Below are 20,495 nucleotides of genomic sequence, written 5' to 3'. Positions count from 1 at the left end.
CTTACCGGTTTATCAACATTTAAAGTAGTATTACATTTAGCAACAGTTCACAAGTAATTTAGGGTCACATAAAACAAGCCTATGTGAGTCACAAAAATTTATAAAAGAAAAAGGTTTTTAAAAAAAATAAAATAATGATTAACAGCAACAAAATGGATATGTGTAATAGACAGTCTCTTCCTTTATGCCCTTTAGTTAAATGTCTTGTCAGCATGAGATAGACAGACAGCCTATCGTGTTATCTAACACGTATTTGCTATTGCTTGTGTGATTAGATTGGCAGGAAAAAGTTATTTACCTCTAACGCGTAACGCCATACTCTTTAAATTTGCTTCAAGTTGCTCCAAATTTGGTTTTACCCTAAGATTTTTTTCCCCATTATCATTATTTTTAAAACAACACATAAAATAAATAGAATATAATTAGAATATGTAATCTTTCTATCTAACAGATGGACGCAGGGAAAATAATCCCTACGTGCTCTCAGAATCACTTCTGCGCTTTTAGAAACTTTTGTGACGTCCTTGCATCCAACATCGTTGCGCATCCGCCCTCCCTCGCCCTCCTCCTTCTTCAGAAATACGCCCCGGCTCCGTCCGTGCCGCCTCCACCAGTCAGCAGCGGTACGGGGTGAGCTCCACGCGTCTCCGCGGCGGAATTGCTACTGAAGGGCACCGCGATGAACGTGGACTTCAGAAAAGGCTTCAACTAACAGGGATCCGCGTAAAACGAGAGGAGAGCTGACGCTGTGCTCACCGGCGGGCGCAGGCTGAGCGTTCCGTTCTGCGTGTTTTTATGATTATTATTTTTAATCTCGCACCTGCTCACGCGCGCTGAGCGGAACATCCCGAGTCGGAGCCAACTTGCACTACCGCACTTGCCAGTAGTTGTCCCATAAGGAGCCGAACCTGCGAGCTTACGGGGGATGCTGAGAGGGTTTCTGATCTCCGTTACTGCTCCTGCTGAGCGCCGGGCTGGAAGGGTAGCTGGCGTGTCCTGGGGAGGATGCTGAACAGGTAAACACAAGCTAAGGAAAAAAAAAAACGTTCTTATATTAACACTTTGCCCGTTATTTATCCTCAGCCTTGCTGGAGCTGTAGGAGGTGGAGAGGGTTAGTCCAGATTAGCTCTTCTTCTGCCTCTCGACCTTCCTGAACTTGTTTGCTTGTATCTGTGCACAGTCACTCTCATCGCAGGTGATTTATTATTGTCTCAGGCGGCAGGTGCTATTTTCATTGCTGCTGCTTGTCATCATTACTCTACATTTACCATCTTATAGCGCTTTTGTTAGTAGCTAAGTGCTTAAAGCTCTGTGGCAGTCTGTGAGAATGAAGATGAAAGGTAGAGTGTGGAGCAGTCAGTGACATTAGGTTAAGGGCTTAGGTTTAACGTCAACAGGAAAATACTGCTGCCCGTGGAAGCTCTTCAGTATCCTTGCTTGTCTTGGCTCAGCCAACTGTATTTCAGGCTTGAACATCCATTGCTTGCAGTGTTGGACTTCACACCATTCAACAGCTCTGAGACTGGAAATGGAAAAAGTCATTTACATAGCACTTCACTAAAATTACGCTACAAGTCCAATTCTCCTGTATAAAGCACTTAATTCTATGCATTTTAAGCATGTCATCTCACACTGACAGTTTACCTAACATGCATGTCTTTTATTCATAATGCTCTGAATAAAAAAAAAAGAAATTAGGAAGTACCAGCAATATCTGTTGTTGCTGTGGATTTTCTCACAAATTAAGTTGTTTTGTAACTTGTACCGGTACAAGTCGATATGTTAGCTTTGCAGATCTGAGTGCCGTGGTTAAATGAATCAGCTTGATTCCTCCGGCAGAGGAAGACAAATCATTTTTCTAGGCTATGCTTTCATATTACTGTCATAACTTTGTGTTTGTTTGTTGCATTTTGTTTAAGAAACAAGATTATAAATTTACTGAATTGATATTTATTAGTAGGGCTGGGCAATATGACCTCAGATCAAATCACCATTAATACATATACATACAGAGTTCTTGCGCTCATAGTTCACTAGGTTTTTACTGAAGCTGAGATATTTTTTTCTGTAATATGATTGAGCTCCAAATTTAACATATTGGTGATAATCACAAAACAATTTTTTTTTTTTTACAGTTGTTGGTTGTCTTTGTTTGATGTTGTCTTTACTAAAGTCAAACAATGGACATTGTTTTTTTATTTGGTACAAAGTACGCAAGTTGGGCAATCGGCTTGGTGTTTGACTTTTCCTCCTTGGTGTTTCCACGTCACAGACTAGATAAGGCAGTCCTGTTACAACACACACAGTAGTATGTATAATAATGGGGGGAGTATTAATTTAATTGAAAAGGTTCTGAATGTCAGTTTTTATGCAGTTTTGATTAATTGTCCCATTCTTCAAACTAGCATCAGTTGCTAAAGTTAACAAAAGACAAGGTAACAAGTGAAGGGAAACATTCACAGGGATATGATTCTAACCCTTTAAGTGGAATATATTTTTTATGATATTGTGAATACTATTATGTGCTTGCTGACTGGTACACGGAAAGTCTTTAAGCAATAACACTATTAGTTAAGCAAAATTGATCCAACCACACTATCAGAGTATGTAGAAAGCGAAATGTAGAGAAATTCTTGTCATGTGTTCCACTCAGTTTCAAAGAATTTTGGTCTGTTTCAGTTCAGGATGAACAACTGAATCGACACTGTCTGTTGTGATACATGGCTACCATTTATGAAGTCCTGCTGTTGGTCCACTGTTCAGACAGCGATCTTATAATCAGTGTGTATTAGTAATGTTTATAGAAATCATTGGTAATGTTTTCACAGTACTGTAGCATGTGGGTGCAGGAATAATTTGTCTGATCCGTCAAACTGTCGAAATACGTAAAAAGTGCTCTGTTGTGTTTGTTTCCTCTGAGGACTTTTTCTTCATTATGCCCATTAAGAAGAGAGAGCAAATTATGCAGTCACAGTGCAAATATATTGTTTTGCACTCCCCAATTTTAATCTGCCGATTATAAGTGAAAATATTCTGGCTATGCAGGATCCCACCCAAAAAAACAAAACAAAAAAACCCCCAAAAAACAAAACAAGCCAATAAAGAAGTTATCTGTCATTCTCTATGACTTAAAAACTGGGTTTGCTTGTAAATTGCAGTAGTACCACTAATAACAAGACCATATATTTCTAGTTTTAACTCAGTAAAGGCTAACGAAATGCATTAATTAACTGTTGTAGCTTTTGTCTAAATTCTAAAAAAAAAAAAGCTGCATGAAGCAAATGCTGTTATGACTGCACAAAGATTACTTTTTTTCTTGAATGTTATTCTTTTCTTCCATCATTATACAGTATAACATATCAATAGATCCACATCTCAATGTACACTCATATGCAGCTGAAATAGAAAGTACATTTTAAATGATAAGTTAGTAATATTTCCACCTTTATATAAGACTTGGATGTAGGCAGCATGATGTCATCCACTGAACATATAAGTAATTTTGTGAAGCCTCAAGCTGAGTGTTTTCGTCCTAGCCATCTTGGCTTTTTTCATCCCAGGTGTTATGAGCGCAGTGCGAAGCTGGCTGAGACATCCAACAATGTTGCATGCTCATTGGAGAACAAGTATAGTATATTGTTGTTTTATCCTTGTTTTCAGATTCAGTAAATTAATATTTTTTCTTAACTGGTTATCCACTTCAGGTTCATGAAGGGGCATATTATATTCCTGCTTTCATGGGGTAAAAGGGAGAGACCAGTCCATTATAACTCTAACACAGTGAGAGACATGGCCATTTTAGAACCATCAATTAGCCTAACAAGCAAAGGAAATCAAACAAGGTAAAATATTGTCAAATAGAAATAGAGAATTGAAAAAGGCTTTCTAAATGTATTTCAAGAATTTTAACAAGGTCTTAGAGCAAGAAAACTGAGGGGTTATTTTCTTAGACATCTATTTAACCAGGAGTAACCACAGGAGGTACCCCTGCTGGCCATGAAAGAAGCACAGGTGTAAGGCTCTACGGCATAAAGTTGACTAAACAATTTCTGATTTAATTACTTAAAATGATTGTCATTAAAATCCCTCAAACATGTTGTCAGTTACATTGAATGGCATTGAACAACTGGTTCTCATACTGTAACTGGTTCTTTTAACTTGATTTAAAATTGTAAAGTAAAAAGTCTGTGAAATACTAAATGCTAAACTTCCTCCTGGATTTGATCTCAGTGTCCATACTGGGTAATGTCAAACACTGTATTGGTTTAATGACTTGCATAGTCTGTATTTACTGCAACCTACAATTTCTGTTTCACCTTAAAATGACACCGATATATCATATTCTTGAGCATGGATCTCATCAGTGGGTAACTGTAGATGTGTTCCCGAAGGTCTGATTTGAGTTATCAGAGGTCATGATGGCACAAAGCTAGCAGCAGCCAGGACAGCATATTGCTCTATTCATCTTAATAACTCCTGTGGGCAGGGTGGCCGCGAAAGTTGAGGAAGGGCCTGAAAACTCTCTCCTGTGACCTTCTGAGAGAAACAAATGGAGCAGCACATGGCTGGCAGACGATCCAGTTGAGCTGCCAACTGCAGTAAAACTGTGAAAAGAAAAGCGAACATGAGAGAATTAGTCTATCGGCCTGATTTTACAGAACCTTCTACACTACATTGGTTTGACCTCTTACTCAACCACACATTATATTTCGCTCACGTTTGTCTTTGTAGAAGCACTAATTGAATTCATCCAATATTAAGGAAAGGACCCACATACTATACCAACTTGACCTTGGCTAAGAGTTGCTAACAACTTGCGTCAAAGTGAGGCCTGCTGTGCTATCACTCCACATTCATGATGGTCAATCTCCTATTTCTAATTTAGAAAATATGTTTGGGTTACTGCAACATGGATTCATTTCTTGCTTACTAAGCAATTATGGTGGCAGACACAAAAAGAGAGAAGAGGAGGGTAACTATAGGATTGAAACCTGAGGATGGTGCAGGAATTTGTCAGCCCTCTGCACTGACACCATTATCCAAGACAACTTCTCACGGATGGTGATATATGACTAAGGTGACCATAATCATTATTCACAGAACAGTCTTCTTCTTCTTTTCCCTGGCATCCCTTCATCCTGGGTCTGATCAACTGTGTTCCATTATGCTGCTGTAATGATTTGTGGAGGTCTGTGTTGCTGTAGCATTTGAAGGACGGTGTGTTGCAGAGCTTTCCAAAACAATATCATAACCCATATCCATTAGCCATATGGGTTCCATTCCCCAGATTTGCTTGATGCAATTTAGGTGTCCTCGCACACTAGACCCATGTGACACGCCTAGGATTCAATTAATTAGACGGTATTGTTTTCTTTTTCTAGCTTTTGTACCCTACTTTAAATGGTAGTTTCCACTTTGTATGTCCTATGGAAAAAGCTGATGATTTTCTTTGAGATTACTTTATTCATTAAATATTTAATCAGTGGATTTAGCAAAAACAAGGCTACCACAGTTTATTAAATGACTACTTCTTTTTCTGTATTGATTGTAATGGTCAAAAACTCCGTCAATATGGCGTATGGGATATGCTGCATCATATCTTGACAAATACATGGCAAATTGAAATAAGAAAAGTGGACATTGTTTTAAAGTTCTCTATTAGATATTACAAACTAATCCCAATGTAGATTTTCTTTTAGATCCAGGGACTCGTTTTATGTATGCTGTTTAAAGCACTGATGGAGGTTTGCAGTATTGGACTATTCTTGTACTTGGACATGAACCTCAACCACGTAATTACAACATCAGCTAAGGTCCTGCAGTAATTGCTTTTTTTCTTGCTCTCTTTCAGGGGAGTGATTTGCTGATACGTCATATACGGCAGAATGAAATGGCATTTTATCAAATTACCACAACAGGTAAATTTTTGCCAGGGACACACAGACACATTCTTCCTCTTTCTGCAGTGTATAAAGAGAAAACACAAATACTGAATAAATAACAATGTTAAATTGTAGTTTACCTTAGAAACCTACTGCTTTCTGATTATACACCACTAATAAAGGCTGCATTTCATGGATGGACTTTAGCATGGGTAGTTTTAAGCTTGAACATTTTCAAAGAAATTTTGAAACACAGGCTGTGTTCCTAACACTCACCCTAGTTTTCCATTACAATAGTAGAATGTTCCTATAAATTTTGTATCATTAGCAAACAACAGTGTGGGAAACAAACAATATTTGTCTTCATAAATGTTATAAAAATATTTTGTCTCTATGGTTTATGTTGCAATGAGTCTTGGTAGTTACAAAAACAAAAAATTGTTTTCTGTTCATGCTTTTTAATTTGAGCGTAATGTAACTGATGAGGAAAACATCCCGGACATTGTGCCTTCCTTCTCTCACCACAACCGGTCGTGGCAGATGGCCGCCAACCCTGAGCCTGGTTCTGTCAGAGCTTTCTTCCTGTTAAAATGAAGCTTTTCCTTTTCTCTGTCGCCAAAGTACTTGCTCATGGGGTGGGGGGTCATATGATTTTTGTGTTTTTCTCTGTATGTATTTTTGTAGGGTCTACCTTATAATATAAAGCGCCTCGAAGCGACTGTTGATGTGTTTTGGTGCTGTATAAATAAAATTTATTCAGAATGTCCATGAAAATGGAACACGATCACAGGTGGTGACATGGGACAGAATTATTGCTGACTTTGCCACAACTTGTCCTTTAGGACAAATGAAAGTAAGGAGATTTGTTATGAAGAGCTCCCATTTCTGTTATCAACTGTTTGAACTAAGCTTGTGGTTCAAACTCATTGGTATTACATGAGAACAAGCAAGTCAAACAGTGCTTGCCATGCTCTTAGCCAGGCAGTGCTTGCCTCATCAAATTTAAAAAGATACATAAATTAAAACATACAAACAACCATAAATTCAAAAACAGTGCTGTCATAAAGCTCCTCACCTATTTGCGTTCATCCCATGCATTACTTCTATCTTGTGTCTTTGGCTGCAGTTGACTATTATACTGAAAGCCCTGCTTGTTTTGTACTCTTGAAAATTGCAAAAAGTAGGTGTGTCTGTCTCCTGAGCTGAGTTGAGAGCGCAGCAGCTTTTTTTTTTGGTTTGCTCATGCACATTGTGGATAAACCTCTGGTCTTTCACAGGAAACTGATGACCAGCGTGTGTGGCAAACTGCTGCAGGCCCTACTTTCATTGCTCTGAGATCAGTTGCAATCTGCGCTTTGTGTGAAAACACAGCTAGCATAAGCAAGTAAATGAGTATCAGTGATTTATCATTGTAACAGATGAGTTTCCTCTTACTACCTAACAACTTAACTACTTTGGCCAATGTGTGATGGAGTGTGAAAAAGTTGTTAAAAAGGTCTAATGATGATGGAGAGGGACAGTACCTCTGACCATGTGCAGGCTCAGCAGCACTTTCAGATTAGCGTCTATGAGAAAGCACTTGGTTGACTGAATGTAACAAATTTAACAAGCTGTCTGTGAACACTGCACCTTCATTTTTCATTAATATTATTTTCGATATTTTGGATATTGATAGTTAATGATGTGACACACAGCTCAAGCCTTTTAATTCAAATTATTTTTAATTATTATATTTTAATACACTTAAAAAAAATCATGATGTAGACCTGCAACTGTTTTTACTTTTGATACCTTATGTCTCGAAAGCCAGGGATTGAACTCAGAATCAGAATACTTTATTGATCCCCAGGGGAAATTATGTTGGTTACAGTGCTCCAGTACAAACAGTAACAAAAACAGACAATACAAGAAGTAAGAAATAACACAATATATAGAATATATACATATATACAGTGGGGCAAAAAAGTATTTAGTCAGCCACCGATTGTGCAAGTTCCCCCACTTAAAATGATGACAGAGGTCAGTAATTTGCACCAGAGGTACACTTCAACTGTGAGAGACAGAATGTGAAAAAAAAAATCCATGAATCCACATGGTAGGATTTGTAAAGAATTTATACGTAAATTAGGGTGGAAAATAAGTATTTGGTCACCTCAAACAAGGAAAATCTCTGGCTCTCACAGACCTGTAACGTCTTCTGTAAGAAGCTTTTCTGTCCCCCACTCGTTACCTGTATGAATGGCACCTGTTTGAACTCATCATCTGTATAAAAGACACCTGTCCACAGCCTCAAACAGTCAGACTCCAAACTCCGCCATGGCCAAGACCAAAGAGCTTTCGAAGGACACCAGGAAAAGTATTGTAGACCTGCACCAGACTGGGAAGAGTGAATCTACAATAGGCAAGCAGCTTGGTGTGAAAAAATCAACTGTGGGAGCAATCATCAGAAAATGGAAGACATACAAGACCACTGATAATCTCCCTCGATCTGGGGCTCCACGCAAGATCTCATCCCGTGGGGTCAAAATGATCATGAGAACGGTGAGCAAAGATCCCAGAACCACACGGGGGGACCTGGTGAATGACCTGCAGAGAGCTGGGACCAAAGTAACAAAGGTCACCATCAGTAACACACTACAACGGCAGGGAATCAAATCCCGCAGTGCCAGACGTGTTCCGCTGCTGAAGCCAGTGCATGTCCAGGCCCGTCTGAAGTTTGCCAGAGAGCACATGGATGATACAGCAGAGGATTGGGAGAATGTCATGTGGTCAGATGAAACCAAAGTAGAACTTTTTGGTATAAACTCAACTCGTCGTGTTTGGAGGAAGAAGAATACTGAGTTGCATCCCAAGAACACCATACCTACTGTGAAGCATGGGGGTGGAAACATCATGCTATGGGGCTGTTTTTCTGCCAAGGGGACAGGACGACTGATCCGTGTTAAGGACAGAATGAATGGGGCCATGTATCGTGAGATTTTGAGCCAAAACCTCCTTCCATCAGTGAGAACTTTGAAGATGAAACGAGGCTGGGTCTTCCAACATGACAATGATCCAAAACACACCGCCCGGGCAACAAAGGAGTGGCTCCGTAAGAAGCATTTGAAAGTCCTGGAGTGGCCTAGCCAGTCTCCAGACCTCAACCCCATAGAAAATCTGTGGCGGGAGTTGAAAGTCCGTGTTGCTCGGCGACAGCCCCAAAACATCACTGCTCTCGAGAAGATCTGCATGGAGGAATGGGCCAAAATACCAGCTACTGTGTGTGCAAACCTGGTAAAGACCTATAGTAAACGTTTGACCTCTGTTATTGCCAACAAAGGTTATGTTACAAAGTATTGAGTTGTATTTTTGTTATTGACCAAATACTTATTTTCCACCCTGATTTACGAATAAATTCTTTACAAATCCTACCATGTGAATTCATGGATTTTTTTTTTTTCACATTCTGTCTCTCACAGTTGAAGTGTACCTCTGGTGCAAATTACTGACCTCTGTCATCATTTTAGGTGGGGGAACTTGCACAATCGGTGGCTGACTAAATACTTTTTTGCCCCACTGTATATAAGTCAGTTACTGATGAATATCTGGATAAGAAAGAAGAGCACGTGCAAAAATAGTGCAAAAATTGTGCAGCTATAGCAGTATACAGTGTGTTAGGTGGATGAGTTGTACAGGGAGATGGCCACAGGCAAGGATGGTTTCCTGTGTCGTTCAGGTGCTTTTTGTTCAGTCTCTCACTGGACGTGCTCCTGTGGCTAGCCAGCACGTCATGGAGTGGGTGGGAGGAATTATCCAACATTGCTGCCAGAGTTTGTGCCCTTGACCATCATCTGACACACATTGTACATGACCCCTAGAGTTCCCTAATGCCCTGAATGTTGTAGGGCTGTGTCGGCTGACATGCCTCTGCAATACAACTTGGAGATCTGCAGTAGTGCCACCGGATTGGGTGACTAGGGTGGTGGTTCTCATCTTTAAGAAGAGGAACTGGAGAGCGTGTGCTCCAGCACCAGGGGTCACGCTACTTAGGCTTCCTGACACCCCTGGAGAGATTATATTTCTTGGCTGGCCTGGGAATTCTTCTGTGTTCCCCAAGATGAGCTGGAGGACGTGGCTGGGAAGAAGGAAATCTGAGGTTCTCTGCTTAGGCTGTTTAGGCTGTTAATGCCCCTGATAAGAGAAACAAATGGATACTTTATGGATGGATACTCTACAATAATTTGTTTGAGGTATAGCGAGGAATTTTCATAGTTTTTGATTGCATTTCTTCCTAAATTAATAGTTTGAAAAACTCTTCCATCACTTGTCATTGTCAGCGCACAGTAAAAAAATGTTTGGTTATATATTTTATAATTATTTTATTCTAGAATTCTTCAGCCAGGAAAAAGTGCTTAAAAGTGAAGACATCCATCTGAAGTGCCGATAGTCAGCGAAAAGGTATTTTTTAATGTGATCCAAGATGTTTTTGTTTCTGTGTTTGTGGTGGTAGGCGGGCAATCATCTCTGTTTGCATTTCACTGCATGCCACTTGTGGGAGCCAAGTTAAGATAGTTCATATGTTTTAGTATTTATATTTCGCTGTTGTTAAGCTTGTTTGTGTAATTAATAATTTTAGGAAATAGATGCATGTTTATGGTGGAACTAGGTTACGTAGTACCATTAATACATGTGCCTTAAAGACTCGTGTTTATAGTAAAATCCGGGCATCACGGATGTATGCAAATTAGTGCATGCGGTGCGGGAGGGGGGAGAGAGAGAGAAAAGGAGTTAACACGGCATAAGCTATACGGGGCAGCAGGGTAGAACAGAGCCACACGGTTTTCCTACCGTAGTAGGTTATTTTGTTGAGGACAAGTTAAACCTGACCACTCCTGTAAGATGCAAAAACTGTGGAATAAATTTTTTGTTACATCTTTTCACATCGGAGTCCCGTGGAGTTCTTTTTCCTCTTCAAACTGACGTACGCGAGTGAATCACGGGAAAACTGGTCTCACGGCTTAAACACCACTGTTCAAACTGATGTTTTAAGTTCAAACATATTCAGTGACATCAGAAAATACCACTGACTGCTATAAGATAGTCATCCCTTATTTTTTTAATCGCTTTTCTGTTCACATTCAAAGACATGGCTGTATCTGTAAACAGAGTTACAGAATATTTGCTGGTTACTGTACAGCTGCATCTGACATGTCTGTTTTCATCCAAGTAGCTGCACCAGTCTTAGCTAGAGAACACTGAACACAAATTGTTGAACTGACATACCAGATTGTCTAGTTCCTCCATTGTCCATTTTCTAGAGCCATGTATTGCTATTCTCAGAGACAGCAGATAGTTTATTACCTAACTACCATCTAATATGTCCATTCTTTATTGTTTCTCAACAAGAACTCCAATCGTAGTTGAATCCTAACCCTATGTTTTAGAGACAAGCTGAAGATGATGCGTTTTGTTTGGAAATATTTTTTTCTTGATTGCCAAGACTTTGAAAAGTGATTGAAAAAAATATAGGGATAGTGTTAGGAATAGGGTTATCCCCAGTAATTACTTAGAAAGTAAATTAAATTTATTTTAAGCCTCTGAAGCCTAAGAGAATTTAGTCTCCTTGTGAAAATTCTAGGCATAGCTTTTGATTTTAGTCATCACTTGCTGAGAACACAGTTTCAGGTCTTTTCTCTTAGTTCTTACCAGAAGTATTATTTCACTTCAATGTCTTCTTATTAACAGCAAAACTGTAACGCTTTTCAGAGTTTGTATGCTTTGGGCTGTTAACAATAGCAACATGGGAGACTTGCGAGGTGATATAGCCAGGGTTAATTTTAAGAATAAGTTAAGAAAAATTGAAGAAATGATTATATAAAGCTAATTTTTAAGAATGCTGGAACAATAGGAAATGATAGTATCAGAAGGCTTGTAATGTATATGATTTATTTATTTTTCATTTTATCTGAGTCACTAGATTCAATTACTGCTGTGCTTGCATTTTAAAACTGTTAATTTGAAGTTGCGCTGGTGTTTTGCATGGATAGTTATTTATTACCACTGCTGTGTTTGCAGTCTAATTGGCTTCTGAACACATAAATAACGACAGCAGTGAGAACTTCCATCCAACTTGTTCTTGCTCCATTTCAGTCTCTTTCTCTCGGACTGACCTCTCTAGCATAGCAGCTATAGTCCAACAAAGCACATTAAGTTTGACACACAGAACAAACAAAGCTGTAGTCAAGGTGGACCACAGATGTTATCTCTAGATATCTGAAAATAACACGTTATATCCCATCTAGCAGTGAAGATTGTGTAAAGGCCTGTTTTGCTCACTGGAATGAGGGCGAGCGGTTAAATTCCCTTAAGGGGTCACTTGTGCGTAAAATGTAAGCATGTTCAACTGGCTCTTTTCACTTAGCACTCTTGTGCTCATGTTAGCTATAGACCATATGACTGAAAGTGCCAGTCATATGGTCTAAGTTGTTCTTGTAAAAGTGGCACATCAGCACCCATCCCAAGACAGTTTCAGTAAAATAATAAAATAAAGTAAAATAAAATAAAGTAAAATAAAATAAAATGTAGAGCTTTTACGTCAGATTGCTTAAAAATGATTTTGGCTGATAAAGACTGGTCAAGCACATATTTCAGTGTGGATTAAACACAAAAGTTTGCTTATTTTATAACTGCTATGTAAATTACAGAACTGCACATCATTCACCCATAAGCATCTGTGGAAATTAAATGAGTATGAATACAAATAAGAATTTTGATAACATAACTAAAAGAAACAATAAATATTAAACTATTGTCTTGGTCAAAATCCTGTAAGTGAACCCTCTGTTTAATCTTCTTTTCTTATCTATGGTAAAATTGGGTTAAAAAAACACTCATTCACATTAAACCCACAGCTTGAAACACTATGCTAAATGGTACAGAGTGTATTCAAAGGGCTACATAGCTGATACATCAGCGCCTAATTGAAGCTACTTTTGACACGTATTGTTCTGTTAAGTCACTGAGAATTATATGAGCCATATATTTTAAAGCTTTCCATGGGTTGCAGCATATTTACAGGGTTGGTGGGTCTGATGTTGACACATCTTATACATGGCCTATGTAAGGTGGTCATGTGGCTCAGGGCAAATATGGCTCAAAACTGTGGATAAGGAACACATTTGGGCTGAACATTGTATACAATCTCTTCAGTTCACATTTAGTTCAGTTCAATTCAATATCAGTTCAGATTTATCTATTTAACAGTGAGTGGTGTGTAAATACATAGTAAGTGAAAAAAGCTGTTCAAGGGAAACCCACAGCAGTGTACGCCTATTGCAGTGTAACTAAGGCAGCATTCAAGGTCACATGATCAAGCCCCAATGATATGGTTATCAAAAAGGAATGTTTCATGCAAATGGAGTCTAAATGGACCATGTTTCCCACCTCTGTTGGTGAGGGGGCTGTACAGAGCTAAAGCCACAAGGCAGGAGGTTGACACTCAAAGTGAAGGGAGCCAACTGATGCAAGAATGAGTCCTATTGGGCTAAGTTAGCGTGTGGGACTCTGGAGGCAGCTGTCAGGTACAGAGGAAGCAGAGTACAACTTTGTCAGTAGCTGAAATAAAATCTTTATTAACCCCAAATTGCCAGAAGGTAAAAAAAAATAATTTTCCAAAAGCCAAAAATGACATACAGTAGTTAGGCCACCCATCATCACTGATGATGACTGGTTGTTTTAAGGCTTTTCTGTTGCATTCATTGATGGCGATTAAAGGCTAAGACTAGATTCATATTTGACTTACACTCCCTGTGCAGACAGCTGAATTAATTAAAAGAGAAACATGTCTTTAATTAGACACTCATGAAAAAGATGACACTGTTAGCACTGTCAGACACCTTGTGGCATTTTGGTGCTGAATAATGTGAATATAGTGACAGATTTCAGTAAAATTGTCTGTTGACTCTGCGCGCAGGGTTGCATCAAGGCCAGTGGATTTGAGTTAACATGCCTGAAATTCATTGTACTTGGAAATATTTCATCACTATTATAGTCTGAGTCAGATTTCATAGGTTTCATTTCTGCTGGTCCATCTGTCGTGTCTGCGCTAAGCCTTGTACAAATGTCTATAAAGAAACTATAGACAAAAAAACCTGCCATCCTCTGTCTGTGTGAGCTTTTTCATGCAGCCCACTGTGTTGACAAAAAAGCTGATGTCTATCTGCTCCAGCTGTCTGCAAACAGGCAGACTGAAAGGAGGAGACACAATCTTTTTTCCCTCTAAACTTTGGCTTCTATTGCATCATGCCTCAATACCTTCTCACTCAGCTTTAGTCCTGCTGCTGCTGCTGAAAAGCAGCCATAAAAAAGACTTAAGCTTAAGCTTTATTAACACGCAAGGATAACACTGTCACACTAAATGCAAAAATCATTCATAATCATATTTCCTGTGGCATGATGAGTTATAATGAGTTAAGTCATTTTAACAAAGGGATGGCTTTTGTAAACAAAATGAGAGGCAAGTTCATCAAATTTTGTGGCAAGTGCTTTTTTCCTTGGTGCAGGAAGCAGAAGACAGAACAGGTGTTGATTTAGAGAATGTGTTCAGATGCAGTTTTCGCTGTACACATGGAAATGAATTCGTTTCTTGTAGGCCTTCTTAAAGAGAGAACGAGGATTCACACGTTGGTTATATATAGCTTCCCGATCACTGTCTTGAGGCCATGCATGTGTCTGTAGACAGGTTTTGTCTGACCATCAGCACCTTTGTCTGTACTTATAGCCAGCAATCGGTGCATGATGCTTAATTCTCTCTAGCTATCTTCTGCTATCAATTAGAGTGTTTATGGGAAGGTGCTGTCAGAGTTACCATGGCAACTAATGTCATTGGCATTACATCCCCTGCAGGCCCATGGATGGAGCACTTGCAAGTATCACTGCACAGTGCATTTTAAAGATTCAAAATCTTTACCACTTGGGGATAGAGACAAGAAGTATGAAATACTTAGTCGTGTTGGCAGACTTGTGCTATATCAATTTCTGATCTTTAAAAGTTGTGCAGGCAATTATAAATGTTGATAGAGAGCTCTGACAAGTTATAAGATATTCCAAAAGTGTCTAGGAGGCAGAAGCGCTAGTTTACTGGGAGCAAGCCTGGAATATACTTATGAATTACCTGCTCCCACACTTTTACAAGCTGCTTTAGGATTGTGTCAAATGAAACTGTCTGACTTTACAACAGGCTATTATTCTGTAACACACTTTATGACAAGAAATGCTAAGAGAATTTTGAGTCTCCAGAACCAGAACCAGAGCTGCCTTCCCGAATGCAGAGGTCACATTTCCACTACGTAGTCACACAATTTGGCATTTTAGGGACTTGGAGCGAGTTTACATTTAACAAGAAGAGTTCTGTTACTTTGATCTGTGTTTAGGACATTTCTAATTGGCTTTGAAAAAGTATTCAGTGTATGGTATCCAGTGACCCCTATCCTCTTCCATACACAAGGGTAAAAAAGTTAAAAAAAAATAACCCTGGTAAAATAAAGAATTAGAATAACACAAACAGTAATATCAGTGACAAAAAGACAACAATGTTTTTAGGTTGTCTATGGTCTGGTGACATGGAACTATATTTTTATGATGATCAAATAGTGTTTGTACTGTAGGCTGCTACTGTTTATGTGTAGTCGCTGGTAGACTTTCTTCAGCTTTGATCTGGGACTTTAAGAGAAATATATCATATTTAGACCAAAATAACTATGTTTCTGTTAGAGATGGGCTGGATGTTTGCTGCGTTCCTTAATGACAACTGCTTTTGGGTCATTTCTAATAGCTAACATTAATGTGAGCGTTGGCCAGGTAAACATTTATAGTACCTGCTTGATACTTCCATGTTTTTGAAAGGGAAGCTGTACTCACTCCTCAGAATTCCCCATGAAGTGTCGTTCAGTGTGGTGAAGCTGAATCAGCCAGAGAAGGTGAAGATGACACTGCTAGCATCAATGCACTAGTCTGATCTGATATCTGATAATATTGTTTTTTAAGCCTTTAAAGGAGCATGTTGTGGCTCCAATGAAGAAAAGTGAGCATGTTAACAGTCTCAGAAATACGGTTTGCCCTGTGCTGCGATGCAATGTTTTCAAATATTATGATGGTGAGGTGTTAATTACTAATGTTAATAATATTTCAGTGTCCAATCCATCATTACCATGTTACCCCCTATTGATCCTCTACCTAATCCCCCCAGCCAAGGTGTGAAAAGTTTTTGGGTGAATCCACTGTGAAACTTAGCCCCACCATATCATCTGATTTACTGAGGTCAAATGGCCCAGGATGTGAGTGGGCGTTAAGGCGTCTGGGAAGGGATCCCAAAACTGGATTATTGATGGCAGACAGTTGGTGTCATAGACCACCGCCTCTGTTCAAAGATGGTCGTTCACAGTGGACATAGATTACTTCTTTCAGTCCTCTTTCAAACCATCTGTCATCTCTGTCCAAAATGTGAACATTGGCATCCTATAAAGAGTGACCTTTGTCCTTTAGATGCAGATGTACAGCTGAGTCTTGTCCTGTCCAGGTAGCTCTTCTATGTTGTGCCATGCATTTATGAACTGGCTATTTGGTCTCTCCAATGTAGAGGTTAAGCATTGCACAGCACACACTATGTTGTTAAGTTTGTGTTTGGGATGAACCAGTTTATGTCTGAGTGTGTGGCTGGGTCTGAAGTACACTGGGATGTCGTGCTTGGAGAAGACTCTACTGAGTTTCTGACAAACCTGCTACTTAAGGGATGATGATGTTGTTCTGTTTGTCCTTAGTTGGTGTCTGACCTTCTTTTCTGTGCCTCTTTGCTGATTTCATGAAGGCCCAATTAGAATAAACATGTTTTTAGAGTTTTCTTTACATGTGTTCCTCTTCTGACTTAGAGGAAATGTTTTCTACCCGGTGTTGTAGGGTCCTGATTACTCCAAGTTTGTGTTCCAGAGGGTGGTGGGAGTCAAAGAGAATGTACTAGTCTGTGTGTGGGGCTTCTGGTAAACTTCAGTGTTGAGGTTTCCATTCAGTGCTTTGCAAATTTCTATTCAGCTCCAATATTGAATCATTTTGTATATGGTTGTGGCCAACAGGGAAGAATGTTCAAAAATGACCAGAAATTCATAAATATGCTGCAACTAGGTTTAAAAACTTGTATTACGTGTATGCAATTACAGTAAAATGTGAAGAGTAGTATCGATATCGTGTTATATATCATAATGTTAAATATAATAATATATTTTAATGCTTGTGTAAATAACTCAACATAAAATATTTGATATTTCAAAAAGATTTTAGTGTTAATAAAATGGCTGAATGAAGGGAGGTTTGTAACTTTTGATCGTGTTGGCATGTATTTCTGGAAGAGCAGACAGGATCATTATCTTGGCATATTTTGTTTGCCTGGAATGCAGGAAGGACCCTGACTGTAGTGTTTTGCTTTCTTTTTTCTTTTATTTCCTGGCAGACCAGGCCACATACTTGTTTTTCATTGAAAATGTTTGCAAACGATCAAATTGTTGGTTTCAGTATTGAAAATCTGGCTATAATAGTTTTTGGCTTTAAACATTTTTAAACTTTATTCTGACATTTAACTGTTCTGAAAAACTATCAAGTCCCTGGTGACCTGTTTAGAGTTAGACGTATGGTTACGGTCATGTTCATATCAACCCCTTCATATCTTTTTTTTTTCCAAATGGAAATTATAAAACAGAAGAATTCTAAGGAAGAAATACTTGACCTAAAAACTAACATCTTCTGTTAATCAAACTATGGATGTTCAGAATGTGGTAAATATAAGGACACTGTAACCCAGACCCTAAGTGTTTCATTGGTTAATGTAAACGTCGTATTGTTTTCAAGGCAAAAGTTCTCACAGTCTTCAAAAAGAATTACTGCCTGGGAGTGGGTGCAAGTTGTTTCAGTGTTTAGAAGAAAAAGAACATGTTGTGAAAGGTAATTGAGATATAAAATGAAATGTTCTGACTATGACTTTATAAGGTGTCAGCCAGTAATGAGTGGTCAGCCTTCCTGTTAGAGGAAGGAAGCATTAAAATGTGTGGCTACCTGTCTGTGGAAGGTGACACTGATGAGATGTAATCTGAGCCGTCTCTGGAGTAAGAAAAAACCCACTAGCCTCCATTTATCTCCACTGTGAGTTATGGCTCCTCTTTATCTGATGGAGCACTTAAGTCGCTAGCCCTGCCTTGTTTTCAAGTATTCTTTTCACTTACACCCGATCGATCACTGTTGCCAAGTGTTAATGATGAGTCATACTATTAAATGTGATGACCTGCGGCCATTCTCTGTTACCTTGCTTTCTTTCACAGGCAGACTCCTGTAATTAAGGCTCAAGTAGATGCAGTTTGAGAAGTGGGTTGAAGCCAAAACTCAATTATAAATAGCCTTTGCATGCATGCTGCTGAAGAAGAAATGTTAAGCACGGTTTAAAAGTATTAATGCTGCACTGGTTTCTGTCGCCTGGGGTGATTAATGTTTTCTTTAAACTGATGGTGAGATAAAATACTGCTGTACAACTGGCAGCATAATCATTTACTGAAATTAATGGCCAACACCAGGCTTCTTAATTCATACTGTTTTCATTTTTCCATGAAGTCTGTTGGGAATATATGATGAAAGGCCTAATGCAGAGGTCTCTGGTTGGACTGAAGGGGTTTTCACACTCATTAATAAAGTAATTTGACAAAACAGGATGTGACATTATTGCATAATGAAAAGACTCCCTATGCTCATAGCGATCTGTTCTTAAACTGTCAAATGTGTGTGGAGGAGGAAAAAAGCAGCGTAGATAAGTGATCTTTTCGACTTTTATCAAGTTAATGTCAAAGGTCAGTGAATCCCTTTAGATTGGCTGTCACATGGGATAATAAAACCATGGGAAAGAGCCATTTGTGCTGCTCGTATGTGGGCTATTTCAGATAGTGGCTGAGCTACTTTCATTTAATGCCATGCTGAATTATTCATACGATAAGAGTGAATCAAACACTTACTTTAGAATTAGTGATGTCTGGCCCTTATCAGCGTGGGTTTTCTTTTGATAAAAACAGTCAGTAGCCCCCCTGAAAACCTACACATGTTTTAAGGCTGGCTTAATTATGGCTTTATTTTATTTTGTTTTAGTGAAGACAGAAAAATTAGAATGAGAGATGAAACACGAGTCAAACTCTAGAAGTCAGACGACAGAGACTCAAATCCCTCAAACCTGTCTTTGACAACCATCATTTGAAATGTACGTGTGTCCCTTCTGTTTTTTTAATCCTTGTTATGAAGTGTTATTGTTCATTAGAAACCAACAGTGGATTGATGCAAAGAAATAAGAAAATTCTTTGAAACGCCTGAATTTGAAAGTTTTAAAGTTGTCTTATTAATTTGTAAACCGGCACAGCAGTGATCTTGACGTTGTGTACAAACCCAAAGCTTAAGATGGAGTAATAAATCAATCTGTCAGCAAAATGACTGAACCTCACTTCTATGGCGTTATTTCTGTGCCTCTATTCTGAGTGCACGCAAATAATTTTTGCAAGTACAAATGTTGCATTTAGGATAAAATTATTTTGAGAGAAGAAAAGCTTAATTTGAGCGAACAAAATTCATTGCTGCGTGCAAGAAATGTATTTCAGCGTTTGCTAATATCCATATACATTGACAATAACAGCCCTCTTGCTCAGTTGTTGACATTTGCTCAGATCTCTGCTCTGTGTGCTGACAGCCATTGCAGACCTGCTCTCAGTGTGTTGCTCCCGCTCTCAACATCTCTCATTTTCAAGTTACAACTCACCTTTCCTTCTTTTCCTGGTTCTCAAACAAGTCAACAACACTAAATCAATTTTTTAAATACACATCCAACTCCAGATGGAATTCACATTTTTAAAATATGGAAAAGCCACAGCCCAAAAGGTGCAACAGCTGTCAGCATTTACTATAACAAGTTGTCACCTTCTGTCACAACTCCACAAAACCTTCAGTAGTAAGAAAAGACAACATTATGCAACCTGTTAGAATTCAGAATCGAGAAACAGGTGGGAAGTGTTTCTGTGTCCCCTCAGGACAAAGCTTTCTCCTACAATACATCAAGAGTTTTTGTCACAGGATAGAATAAGGCGGAAATTTGTTTCAAGTCAGGGTACAGAACATCCACTGGGATGTAACCTAGATGTTTTTATCTGCTCAGATCTGCTGCCATACCTGCTGTGTCTCTGACTCAATACTGTTGCTCTGTTGACCTTGGGGGAGACAGGAGGCTGGCAGAGAAAATAGGATCTATAGTTTATTACCCTGCAAAAAAGAAAGCTGCTAACCTCTGAGCCAGTTTGTTTCAGATTGTAGTTGATCACACATGGGAAGAACATTTACACAAGCAACTGCAGACAGAGTGTCTGGATGGTGCTCCTGTTGAGGAAGTAGATAGATTGTGTAAAATCTCTGAGGCTGCAATTAGAAGTGCTGAAAGAAACACATCCCAGGCCAGAGGTCCCATTCTTCAGCCCTGTTCTGCTAAGTCTTCCCTTTCACTTTCCTCTCACCTGCACATAGTACAGCGATGAATGAGCATTTCCTTCACTTTTGCTCCTTCAGCACAA

At 39.0% G+C, this 20,495-nt stretch overlaps 1 protein-coding gene across 4 annotated transcripts in view; it reads left to right on the top strand.

Moving 5' to 3' along the window:
- The first annotated feature begins 618 nt into the window (after positions 1–618).
- LOC146558649 (heparan sulfate glucosamine 3-O-sulfotransferase 5) overlaps positions 619–20,495 on the top strand; it is a 144,578-nt gene continuing 124,701 nt past the window's right edge. For 2 of the 4 annotated variants that reach the window (XM_085246989.1, XM_085246987.1), the window contains exons 1-2: positions 619–1,016; positions 5,853–5,919. The gene's annotated coding sequence lies outside the window, so the exon portion shown is untranslated. The remainder of the gene's footprint in view (positions 1,017–5,852; positions 5,920–20,495) is intronic. The other 2 variants (XM_085246990.1, XM_085246988.1) reach the window with 1 other exon arrangement.

This window comes from Mchenga conophoros, linkage group LG15 (genome assembly GCF_057382185.1).
Source record: "Mchenga conophoros isolate Kocher_MC1m ecotype Shallow Benthic linkage group LG15, M_conophoros_male_GT1.1, whole genome shotgun sequence".
In the NCBI taxonomy this organism is placed as follows: Eukaryota; Metazoa; Chordata; class Actinopteri; order Cichliformes; family Cichlidae; genus Mchenga; species Mchenga conophoros.
Note: the sequence above shows the minus strand (reverse complement) of the source record. Positions and strands in the feature narration are given on the sequence as shown.